The sequence below is a fragment of the Cherax quadricarinatus genome, unplaced genomic scaffold, assembly GCF_038502225.1.
Source record: "Cherax quadricarinatus isolate ZL_2023a unplaced genomic scaffold, ASM3850222v1 Contig69, whole genome shotgun sequence".
NCBI lineage: Eukaryota > Metazoa > Arthropoda > Malacostraca > Decapoda > Parastacidae > Cherax > Cherax quadricarinatus.
This window is the reverse complement of record NW_027195095.1, coordinates 150,001-162,705: the sequence shown is the minus strand read 5'-3', so window position 1 is coordinate 162,705 and position 12,705 is coordinate 150,001. Positions and strand designations below refer to the sequence as shown.

Genomic DNA, 12,705 nt, shown 5'->3' with positions numbered 1-12,705 from the left:
CTTGTAGTGCCTTGTAGAACTTGTGTTGATCTTACTGGAGCTTGTAGTGCCTTGTAGAACTTGTGTTGATCTTACTGGAGCTTGTAGTACCTTGTAGAACTTGTGTTGATCTTACTGCAGCTTGTAGTACCTTGTAGAACTTATGTTGATCTCACTGGAGCTTGTAGTACCTTGTAGAACTTATGTTGATCTTACTGCAGCTTGTAGTACCTTGTAGAACTTATGTTGATCTTACTGGAGCTTGTAGTACCTTGTAGAACTTATGTTGATCTTACTGGAGCTTGTAGTACCTTGTAGAACTTATGTTGATCTTACTGCAGCTTGTAGTACCTTGTAGAACTTGTGTTGATCTTACTGGAGCTTGTAGTACCTTGTAGAACTTATGTTGATCTTACTGCAGCTTGTAGTGCCTTGTAGAACTTATGTTGATCTTACTGGAGCTTGTAGTGCCTTGTAGAACTTATGTTGATCTTACTGCAGCTTGTAGTACCTTGTAGAACTTATGTTGATCTTACTGGAGCTTGTAGTGCCTTGTAGAACTTATGTTGATCTTACTGGAGCTTGTAGTGCCTTGTAGAACTTATGTTGATCTTACTGCAGCTTGTAGTACCTTGTAGAACTTGTGATGATCTTACTGGAGCTTGTAGTGCCTTGTAGAACTTCCTGTTACCTTCTAGAACTTGTGGTGCCTCATTGGAGCTTCTAGGAACTTGTAGGATCTTGTAGGTCATGTAGAACTTCTCTGAAATTTGTAGTCTTGTTGGATCTTACTGGAGATTGTACCATACTTGTAGTGATACCCGCCATCCTTCACTACCATACTTGTAGACGATACTCGCCATCCTTCACTACCGTACTTGTAGACGATACCCGCCATCCTTCACTACCGTACTTGTAGACGATACCCGCCATCCTTCACTACCATACTTGTAGACGATACTCGCCATCCTTCACTACCGTACTTGTAGACGATACCCGCCATCCTTCACTACCATACTTGTAGACGATACTCGCCATCCTTCACTACCGTACTTGTAGACGATACCCGCCATCCTTCACTACCATACTTGTAGACGATACCCGTGATCCTTCACTACCGTACTTGTAGACGATACCCGCCATCCTTCACTACCATACTTGTAGACGATACCCGCCATCCTTCACTACCGTACTTGTAGACGATACCCGCCATCCTTCACTACCGTACTTGTAGACGATACTCGCCATCCTTCACTACCGTACTTGTAGACGATACCCGCCATCCTACACTACCATACTTGTAGACGATACCCGCCATCCTACACTACCATACTTGTAGACGATACTCGCCATCCTTCACTACCGTACTTGTAGACGATACCCGCCATCCTTCACTACCATACTTGTAGACGATACCCGCCATCCTTCACTACCGTACTTGTAGACGATACCCGCCATCCTTCACTACCGTACTTGTAGACGATACTCGCCATCCTTCACTACCGTACTTGTAGACGATACCCGCCATCCTACACTACCATACTTGTAGACGATACCCGCCATCCTACACTACCATACTTGTAGACGATACCCGCCATCTTACACTACCATACTTGTAGACGATACCCGCCATCCTACACTACCATACTTGTAGACGATACCCGCCATCCTACACTACCATACTTGTAGACGATACCCGCCATCCTACACTACCATACTTGTAGACGATACCCGCCATCCTACACTACCATACTTGTAGACGATACCCGCCATCCTACACTACCATACTTGTAGACGATACCCGCCATCCTACACTACCATACTTGTAGACGATACCCGCCATCCTACACTACCATACTTGTAGACGATACCCGCAATCCTACACTACCATACTTGTAGACGATACACGCCATCCTACACTACCATACTTGTAGACGATACCCGCCATCCTACACTACCATACTTGTAGACGATACCCGCCATCCTACACTACCATACTTGTAGAGATACCCGCCATCCTACACTACCATACTTGTAGAGATACCCGCCATCCTACACTACCATACTTGTAGAGATACCCGCCATCCTACACTACCATACTTGTAGAGATACCCGCCATCCTACACTACCATATTTGTAGACGATACCCGCCATCCTACACTACCATATTTGTAGACGATACCCGCCATCCTACACTACCATATTTGTAGACGATACCCGCCATCCTACACTACCATACTTGTAGAGATACCCGCCATCCTACACTACCATACTTGTAGAGATACCCGCCATCCTACACTACCATACTTGTAGAGATACCCGATATCCTACACTACCATACTTGTAGACGATACCCGCCATCCTACACTACCATACTTGTAGACGATACCCGCCATCCTACACTACAATATTTGTAGACGATACCCGCCATCCTACACTACCATACTTGTAGACGATACTCGCCATCCTACGCTACCATACTTGTAGACGATACTCGCCATCCTTCACTACCGTACTTGTAGACGATACCCGCCATCCTACACTACCATACTTGTAGACGATACCCGCCATCCTACACTACCATACTTGTAGACGATACCCGCCATCCTACACTACCATACTTGTAGACGATACCCGCCATCCTACACTACCATACTTGTAGACGATACCCGCCATCCTACACTACCATATTTGTAGACGATACCCGCCATCCTACACTACCATACTTGTAGACGATACCCGCCATCCTACACTACCATACTTGTAGACGATACCCGCCATCCTACACTACCATACTTGTAGACGATACCCGCCATCCTACACTACCATACTTGTAGACGATACCCGCCATCCTACACTACAATATTTGTAGACGATACCCGCCATCCTACACTACCATACTTGTAGACGATACTCGCCATCCTACACTACCATACTTGTAGACGATACTCGCCATCCTTCACTACCGTACTTGTAGACGATACCCGCCATCCTACACTACCATACTTGTAGACGATACCCGCCATCCTACACTACCATACTTGTAGACGATACCCGCCATCCTACACTACCATACTTGTAGACGATACCCACCATCCTACACTACCATACTTGTAGACGATACTCGCCATCCTACACTACAATACTTGTAGACGATACCCACCATCCTACACTAACATACTTGTAGACGATACTCGCCATCTTACACTACCATACTTGTAGACGATACCCGCCATCCTACACTACCATACTTGTAGACGATGCCTGCCATCCTACACTGCCATACTTGTAGACAATACCTACCATCATGCACTATCATACTTACAGACAATACCTACCATCCTGCACTACCATACTTGTAGACGATACCCACCATCCTACACTAACATACTTGTAGACGATACTCGCCATCCTACACTACCATACTTGTAGACGATGCCTGCCATCCTACACTACCATACTTGTAGACAATACCTACCATCCTGCACTACCTTACTTATAGACAATACCTACCATCCTGCACTACCATACTTGTAGACAATACCTACCATCATGGACTACCATACTTGTAGACAATACCTACCATCCTGCACTACCATACTTGTAGACAATACCTACCATCATGCACTACCATACCTGTAGACAATACCTACCATCATGGACTACCATACTTGTAGACAATACCTACCATCCTGCACTACCATACTTGTAGACAATACCTACCATCATGCACTACCATACCTGTAGACAATACCTACCATCCTGCACTACCATACTTGTAGACAATACCTACCATTCTGCACTACCATACTTGTAGTCAATACCTACCATTCTGCACTGCCATACTTGTAGACAATACCTACCATTCTGCACTACCATACTTGTAGACAATACCTACCATCATGCACTACCATACTTGTAGACAATACCTACCATCCTGCACTACCATACTTGTAGACAATACCTACCATCCTGCACTACCATACTTGTAGACAATACCTACCATCCTGCACTACCATACTTGTAGACAATACCTACCATCCTGCACTATCATTCTTGTAGACAATACCTACCATCCTGCACTACCATACTTGTAGACAATACCTACCATTCTGCACTACCATACTTGTAGACAATACCTACCATCCTGCACTACCATACTTGTAGACAATACCTACCATCCTGCTCTACCATACTTGTAGACAATACCTACCATCCTGCACTACCATACTTGTAGAGAATACCTACCATTCTGCACTACCATACTTGTAGACAATACCTACCATCCTGCACTACCATACTTGTAGACTATACCTACCATTATGCACTACCATACTTGTAGACAATACCTACCATCCTGCACTACCTTACTTGTAGACAATACCTACCATCCTGCACTACCATACTTGTAGACAATACCTACCATCCTGCACTACCATACTTGTAGACAATACCTACCATCCTGCACTACCATACTTGTAGACAATACCTACCATTCTGCACTACCATACTTTTAGACAATACCTACCATCCTGCACTACCATACTTGTAGACAATATCTACCATCCTGCACTACCATACTTGTAGACAATACCTACCATCCTGCACTACCATACTTGTAGACAATACCTACCATCCTGCACTACCATACTTGTAGACAATACCTACCATCCTGCACTACCATACTTGTAGACAATACCTACCATTCTGCACTACCATACTTTTAGACAATACCTACCATCCTGCACTACCATACTTGTAGACAATACCTACCATCCTGCACTACCATACTTGTAGACAATACCTACCATCCTGCACTACCATACTTGTAGACAATACCTACCATCCTGCACTACTATACTTGTAGACAATACCTACCATCCTGCACTATCATACTTGTAGACAATACCTACCATCCTGCACTACCATACTTGTAGACAATACCTACCATCCTGCACTACCATACTTGTAGACAATACCTACCATCCTGCACTATCATACTTGTAGACAATACCTACCATCCTGCTCTACCATACTTGTAGACAATACCTACCATCCTGCACTATCATACTTGTAGACGATACCCGCCATCCTACACTACCATACTTGTAGACGATACCCGCCATCCTACACTACCATACTTGTAGACGATACCCGCCATCCTACACTACCATACTTGTAGACGATACACGCCATCCTACACTACCATACTTGTAGACGATACCCGCCATCCTACACTACCATACTTGTAGACGATACCCGCCATCCTACACTACCATACTTGTAGAGATACCCGCCATCCTACACTACCATACTTGTAGAGATACCCGCCATCCTACACTACCATACTTGTAGAGATACCCGCCATCCTACACTACCATACTTGTAGAGATACCCGCCATCCTACACTACCATACTTGTAGAGATACCCGCCATCCTACACTACCATATTTGTAGACGATACCCGCCATCCTACACTACCATATTTGTAGACTATACCCGCCATCCTACACTACCATATTTGTAGACGATACCCGCCATCCTACACTACCATTTTTGTAGAGATACCCGCCATCCTACACTACCATACTTGTAGAGATACCCGCCATCCTACACTACCATACTTGTAGAGATACCCGATATCCTACACTACCATACTTGTAGACGATACCCGCCATCCTACACTACCATACTTGTAGACGATACCCGCCATCCTACACTACAATATTTGTAGACGATACCCGCCATCCTACACTACCATACTTGTAGACGATACTCGCCATCCTACGCTACCATACTTGTAGACGATACTCGCCATCCTTCACTACCGTACTTGTAGACGATACCCGCCATCCTACACTACCATACTTGTAGACGATACCCGCCATCCTACACTACCATACTTGTAGACGATACCCGCCATCCTACACTACCATACTTGTAGACGATACCCGCCATCCTACACTACCATACTTGTAGACGATACCCGCCATCCTACACTACCATATTTGTAGACGATACCCGCCATCCTACACTACCATACTTGTAGACGATACCCGCCATCCTACACTACCATACTTGTAGACGATACCCGCCATCCTACACTACCATACTTGTAGACGATACCCGCCATCCTACACTACCATACTTGTAGACGATACCCGCCATCCTACACTACAATATTTGTAGACGATACCCGCCATCCTACACTACCATACTTGTAGACGATACTCGCCATCCTACACTACCATACTTGTAGACGATACTCGCCATCCTTCACTACCGTACTTGTAGACGATACCCGCCATCCTACACTACCATACTTGTAGACGATACCCGCCATCCTACACTACCATACTTGTAGACGATACCCGCCATCCTACACTACCATACTTGTAGACGATACCCACCATCCTACACTACCATACTTGTAGACGATACTCGCCATCCTACACTACAATACTTGTAGACGATACCCACCATCCTACACTAACATACTTGTAGACGATACTCGCCATCTTACACTACCATACTTGTAGACGATACCCGCCATCCTACACTACCATACTTGTAGACGATGCCTGCCATCCTACACTGCCATACTTGTAGACAATACCTACCATCATGCACTATCATACTTATAGACAATACCTACCATCCTGCACTACCATACTTGTAGACGATACCCACCATCCTACACTAACATACTTGTAGACGATACTCGCCATCCTACACTACCATACTTGTAGACGATGCCTGCCATCCTACACTACCATACTTGTAGACAATACCTACCATCCTGCACTACCTTACTTATAGACAATACCTACCATCCTGCACTACCATACTTGTAGACAATACCTACCATCACGGACTACCATACTTGTAGACAATACCTACCATCCTGCACTACCATTCTTGTAGACAATACCTACCATCATGCACTACCATACCTGTAGACAATACCTACCATCATGGACTACCATACTTGTAGACAATACCTACCATCCTGCACTACCATACTTGTAGACAATACCTGCCATCATGCACTACCATACCTGTAGACAATACCTACCATCCTGCACTACCATACTTGTAGACAATACCTACCATTCTGCACTACCATACTTGTAGTCAATACCTACCATTCTGCACTGCCATACTTGTAGACAATACCTACCATTCTGCACTACCATACTTGTAGACAATACCTACCATCATGCACTACCATACTTGTAGACAATACCTACCATCCTGCACTACCATACTTGTAGACAATACCTACCATCCTGCACTACCATACTTGTAGACAATACCTACCATCCTGCACTACCATACTTGTAGACAATACCTACCATCCTGCACTATCATTCTTGTAGACAATACCTACCATCCTGCACTACCATACTTGTAGACAATACCTACCATTCTGCACTACCATACTTGTAGACAATACCTACCATCCTGCACTACCATACTTGTAGACAATACCTACCATCCTGCTCTACCATACTTGTAGACAATACCTACCATCCTGCACTACCATACTTGTAGAGAATACCTACCATTCTGCACTACCATACTTGTAGACAATACCTACCATCCTGCACTACCATACTTGTAGACTATACCTACCATTATGCACTACCATACTTGTAGACAATACCTACCATCCTGCACTACCTTACTTGTAGACAATACCTACCATCCTGCACTACCATACTTGTAGACAATACCTACCATCCTGCACTACCATACTTGTAGACAATACCTACCATCCTGCACTACCATACTTGTAGACAATACCTACCATTCTGCACTACCATACTTTTAGACAATACCTACCATCCTGCACTACCATACTTGTAGACAATATCTACCATCCTGCACTACCATACTTGTAGACAATACCTACCATCCTGCACTACCATACTTGTAGACAATACCTACCATCCTGCACTACCATACTTGTAGACAATACCTACCATCCTGCACTACCATACTTGTAGACAATACCTACCATTCTGCACTACCATACTTTTAGACAATACCTACCATCCTGCACTACCATACTTGTAGACAATACCTACCATCCTGCACTACCATACTTGTAGACAATACCTACCATCCTGCACTACCATACTTGTAGACAATACCTACCATCCTGCACTACTATACTTGTAGACAATACCTACCATCCTGCACTATCATACTTGTAGACAATACCTACCATCCTGCACTACCATACTTGTAGACAATACCTACCATCCTGCACTACCATACTTGTAGACAATACCTACCATCCTGCACTATCATACTTGTAGACAATACCTACCATCCTGCTCTACCATACTTGTAGACAATACCTACCATCCTGCACTATCATACTTGTAGACAATACCTACCATCCTGCACTACCATACTTGTAGACAATACCTACCATCCTGCACTACCATACTTGTAGACAATACCTACCATCCTGCACTACCATACTTGTAGACAATACCTACCATCCTGCACTACCATACTTGTAGACAATACCTACCATCCTGCACTACCATACTTGTATACAATACCTACCATCCTGCACTACCATACTTGTAGACAATACCTACCATCCTGTACTACCATACTTGTAGACAATACCTACCATCCTGCACTACCATACTTGTAGACAATACCTACCATCCTGCACTACCATACTTGTAGACAATACCTACCATCCTGCACTACCATACTTGTAGACAATACCTACCATCCTGCACTATCATACTTGTAGACAATACCTACCATCCTGCACTATCATACTTGTAGACAATACCTACCATCCTGCACTACCATACTTGTAGACAATACCTACCATCCTGCACTACCATACTTGTAGACAATACCTACCATCCTGCACTACCATACTTGTAGACAATACCTACCATCCTGCACTATCATACTTGTAGACAATACCTACCATCCTGCACTATCATACTTGTAGACAATACCTACCATCCTGCACTACCATACTTGTAGACAATACCTACCATCCTGCACTACCATACTTGTAGACAATACCTACCATCCTGCACTACCATACTTGTAGACAATACCTACCATCCTGCACTACCATACTTGTAGACAATACCTACCATCCTGCACTATCATACTTGTAGACAATACCTACCATCCTGCACTACCATACTTGTAGACAATACCTACCATCCTGCACTACCATACTTGTAGACAATACCTACCATCCTGCACTACCATACTTGTAGACAATACCTACCATCCTGCACTATCATACTTGTAGACAATACCTACCATCCTGCACTACCATACTTGTAGACAATACCTACCATCCTGCACTATCATACTTGTAGACAATACCTACCATCCTGCACTACCATACTTGTAGGCAATACCTACCATCCTGCACTATCATACTTGTAGACAATACCTACCATCCTGCACTACCATACTTGTAGACAATACCTACCATCCTGCACTATCATACTTGTAGACAATACCTACCATCCTGCACTACCATACTTGTAGACAATACCTACCATCCTGCACTATCATACTTGTAGACAATACCTACCATCCTGCACTACCATACTTGTAGACAATACCTGCCATCATGCACTACCATACCTGTAGACAATACCTACCATCCTGCACTACCATACTTGTAGACAATACCTACCATTCTGCACTACCATACTTGTAGTCAATACCTACCATTCTGCACTGCCATACTTGTAGACAATACCTACCATTCTGCACTACCATACTTGTAGACAATACCTACCATCATGCACTACCATACTTGTAGACAATACCTACCATCCTGTACTACCATACTTGTAGACAATACCTACCATCCTGCACTACCATACTTGTAGACAATACCTACCATCCTGCACTACCATACTTGTAGACAATACCTACCATCCTGCACTATCATTCTTGTAGACAATACCTACCATCCTGCACTACCATACTTGTAGACAATACCTACCATTCTGCACTACCATACTTGTAGACAATACCTACCATCCTGCACTACCATACTTGTAGACAATACCTACCATCCTGCTCTACCATACTTGTAGACAATACCTACCATCCTGCACTACCATACTTGTAGAGAATACCTACCATTCTGCACTACCATACTTGTAGACAATACCTACCATCCTGCACTACCATACTTGTAGACTATACCTACCATTATGCACTACCATACTTGTAGACAATACCTACCATCCTGCACTACCTTACTTGTAGACAATACCTACCATCCTGCACTACCATACTTGTAGACAATACCTACCATCCTGCACTACCATACTTGTAGACAATACCTACCATCCTGCACTACCATACTTGTAGACAATACCTACCATTCTGCACTACCATACTTTTAGACAATACCTACCATCCTGCACTACCATACTTGTAGACAATATCTACCATCCTGCACTACCATACTTGTAGACAATACCTACCATCCTGCACTACCATACTTGTAGACAATACCTACCATCCTGCACTACCATACTTGTAGACAATACCTACCATCCTGCACTACCATACTTGTAGACAATACCTACCATTCTGCACTACCATACTTTTAGACAATACCTACCATCCTGCACTACCATACTTGTAGACAATACCTACCATCCTGCACTACCATACTTGTAGACAATACCTACCATCCTGCACTACCATACTTGTAGACAATACCTACCATCCTGCACTACTATACTTGTAGACAATACCTACCATCCTGCACTATCATACTTGTAGACAATACCTACCATCCTGCACTACCATACTTGTAGACAATACCTACCATCCTGCACTACCATACTTGTAGACAATACCTACCATCCTGCACTATCATACTTGTAGACAATACCTACCATCCTGCTCTACCATACTTGTAGACAATACCTACCATCCTGCACTATCATACTTGTAGACAATACCTACCATCCTGCACTACCATACTTGTAGACAATACCTACCATCCTGCACTACCATACTTGTAGACAATACCTACCATCCTGCACTACCATACTTGTAGACAATACCTACCATCCTGCACTACCATACTTGTAGACAATACCTACCATCCTGCACTACCATACTTGTATACAATACCTACCATCCTGCACTACCATACTTGTAGACAATACCTACCATCCTGTACTACCATACTTGTAGACAATACGTACCATCCTGCACTACCATACTTGTAGACAATACCTACCATCCTGCACTACCATACTTGTAGACAATACCTACCATCCTGCACTACCATACTTGTAGACAATACCTACCATCCTGCACTATCATACTTGTAGACAATACCTACCATCCTGCACTATCATACTTGTAGACAATACCTACCATCCTGCACTACCATACTTGTAGACAATACCTACCATCCTGCACTACCATACTTGTAGACAATACCTACCATCCTGCACTACCATACTTGTAGACAATACCTACCATCCTGCACTATCATACTTGTAGACAATACCTACCATCCTGCACTATCATACTTGTAGACAATACCTACCATCCTGCACTACCATACTTGTAGACAATACCTACCATCCTGCACTACCATACTTGTAGACAATACCTACCATCCTGCACTACCATACTTGTAGACAATACCTACCATCCTGCACTACCATACTTGTAGACAATACCTACCATCCTGCACTATCATACTTGTAGACAATACCTACCATCCTGCACTACCATACTTGTAGACAATACCTACCATCCTGCACTACCATACTTGTAGACAATACCTACCATCCTGCACTACCATACTTGTAGACAATACCTACCATCCTGCACTATCATACTTGTAGACAATACCTACCATCCTGCACTACCATACTTGTAGACAATACCTACCATCCTGCACTATCATACTTGTAGACAATACCTACCATCCTGCACTACCATACTTGTAGACAATACCTACCATCCTGCACTATCATACTTGTAGACAATACCTACCATCCTGCACTACCATACTAGCTGCTGTGTCAGAACACGCCTCCAGTCTTCTAGCATTCAGTTCTAGAACTTCTCACATTTTCTCTAGTTGCTTCTAGTGTACTATGACCTCGCCTAATTTACTAGTGAGTTAATGGTTCTAGTACTGGTTGTTCCAGTGCTATTAATTCTAGTGATAGTAGCTTCCTACTAGCAGTTCTATTATCAGTAGTTTAATAATAGTGATCCTAAGACAAGTGGTTCTAGTACTAGTAATTCTAGTACTAGTAATTTTAGCACTAGCAGTTCTAGAACCAGCAGTTGTATTACTATTAGTTCTACTCCTAGTAGTCTTAATATTAGTGGTTCTAGTACTAGTATTAGAACCACTTGTTCTAGTACTAGTAGTACTAGAACCAATTGCTCTGGCACTAGTGGTTCTGTTACTAGTGGTTCTATTGCTAGTGGTTCTAGTACTAGAGGTTCTAGCACTCCAAGCGACACTTTTAAGGGTTGAGTTTTTAGAGAACAAATCTTAGTAGTTTCTAGTATCATCTGATGCATCAAGTCTCTGTTTCTGCTTTAGTTAAAACACAGAAAGTTTATGCAAATTAGCGGCGAAAACTACCGTGAATATCACCCGCTGAAGAGTGTGAGAGTCAAGTGCTTGAGAGCACTTTAAAACACACTGAAACACACTTT

General features: G+C 43.3%; 1 protein-coding gene across 1 annotated transcript in view; it reads right to left on the bottom strand.

Moving 5' to 3' along the window:
• The window catches only part of Wnt2 (Wnt oncogene analog 2), a 215,225-nt gene that overhangs the window by 202,215 nt on the left and 305 nt on the right, over positions 1 to 12,705 (bottom strand). The window lies entirely within an intron of this gene.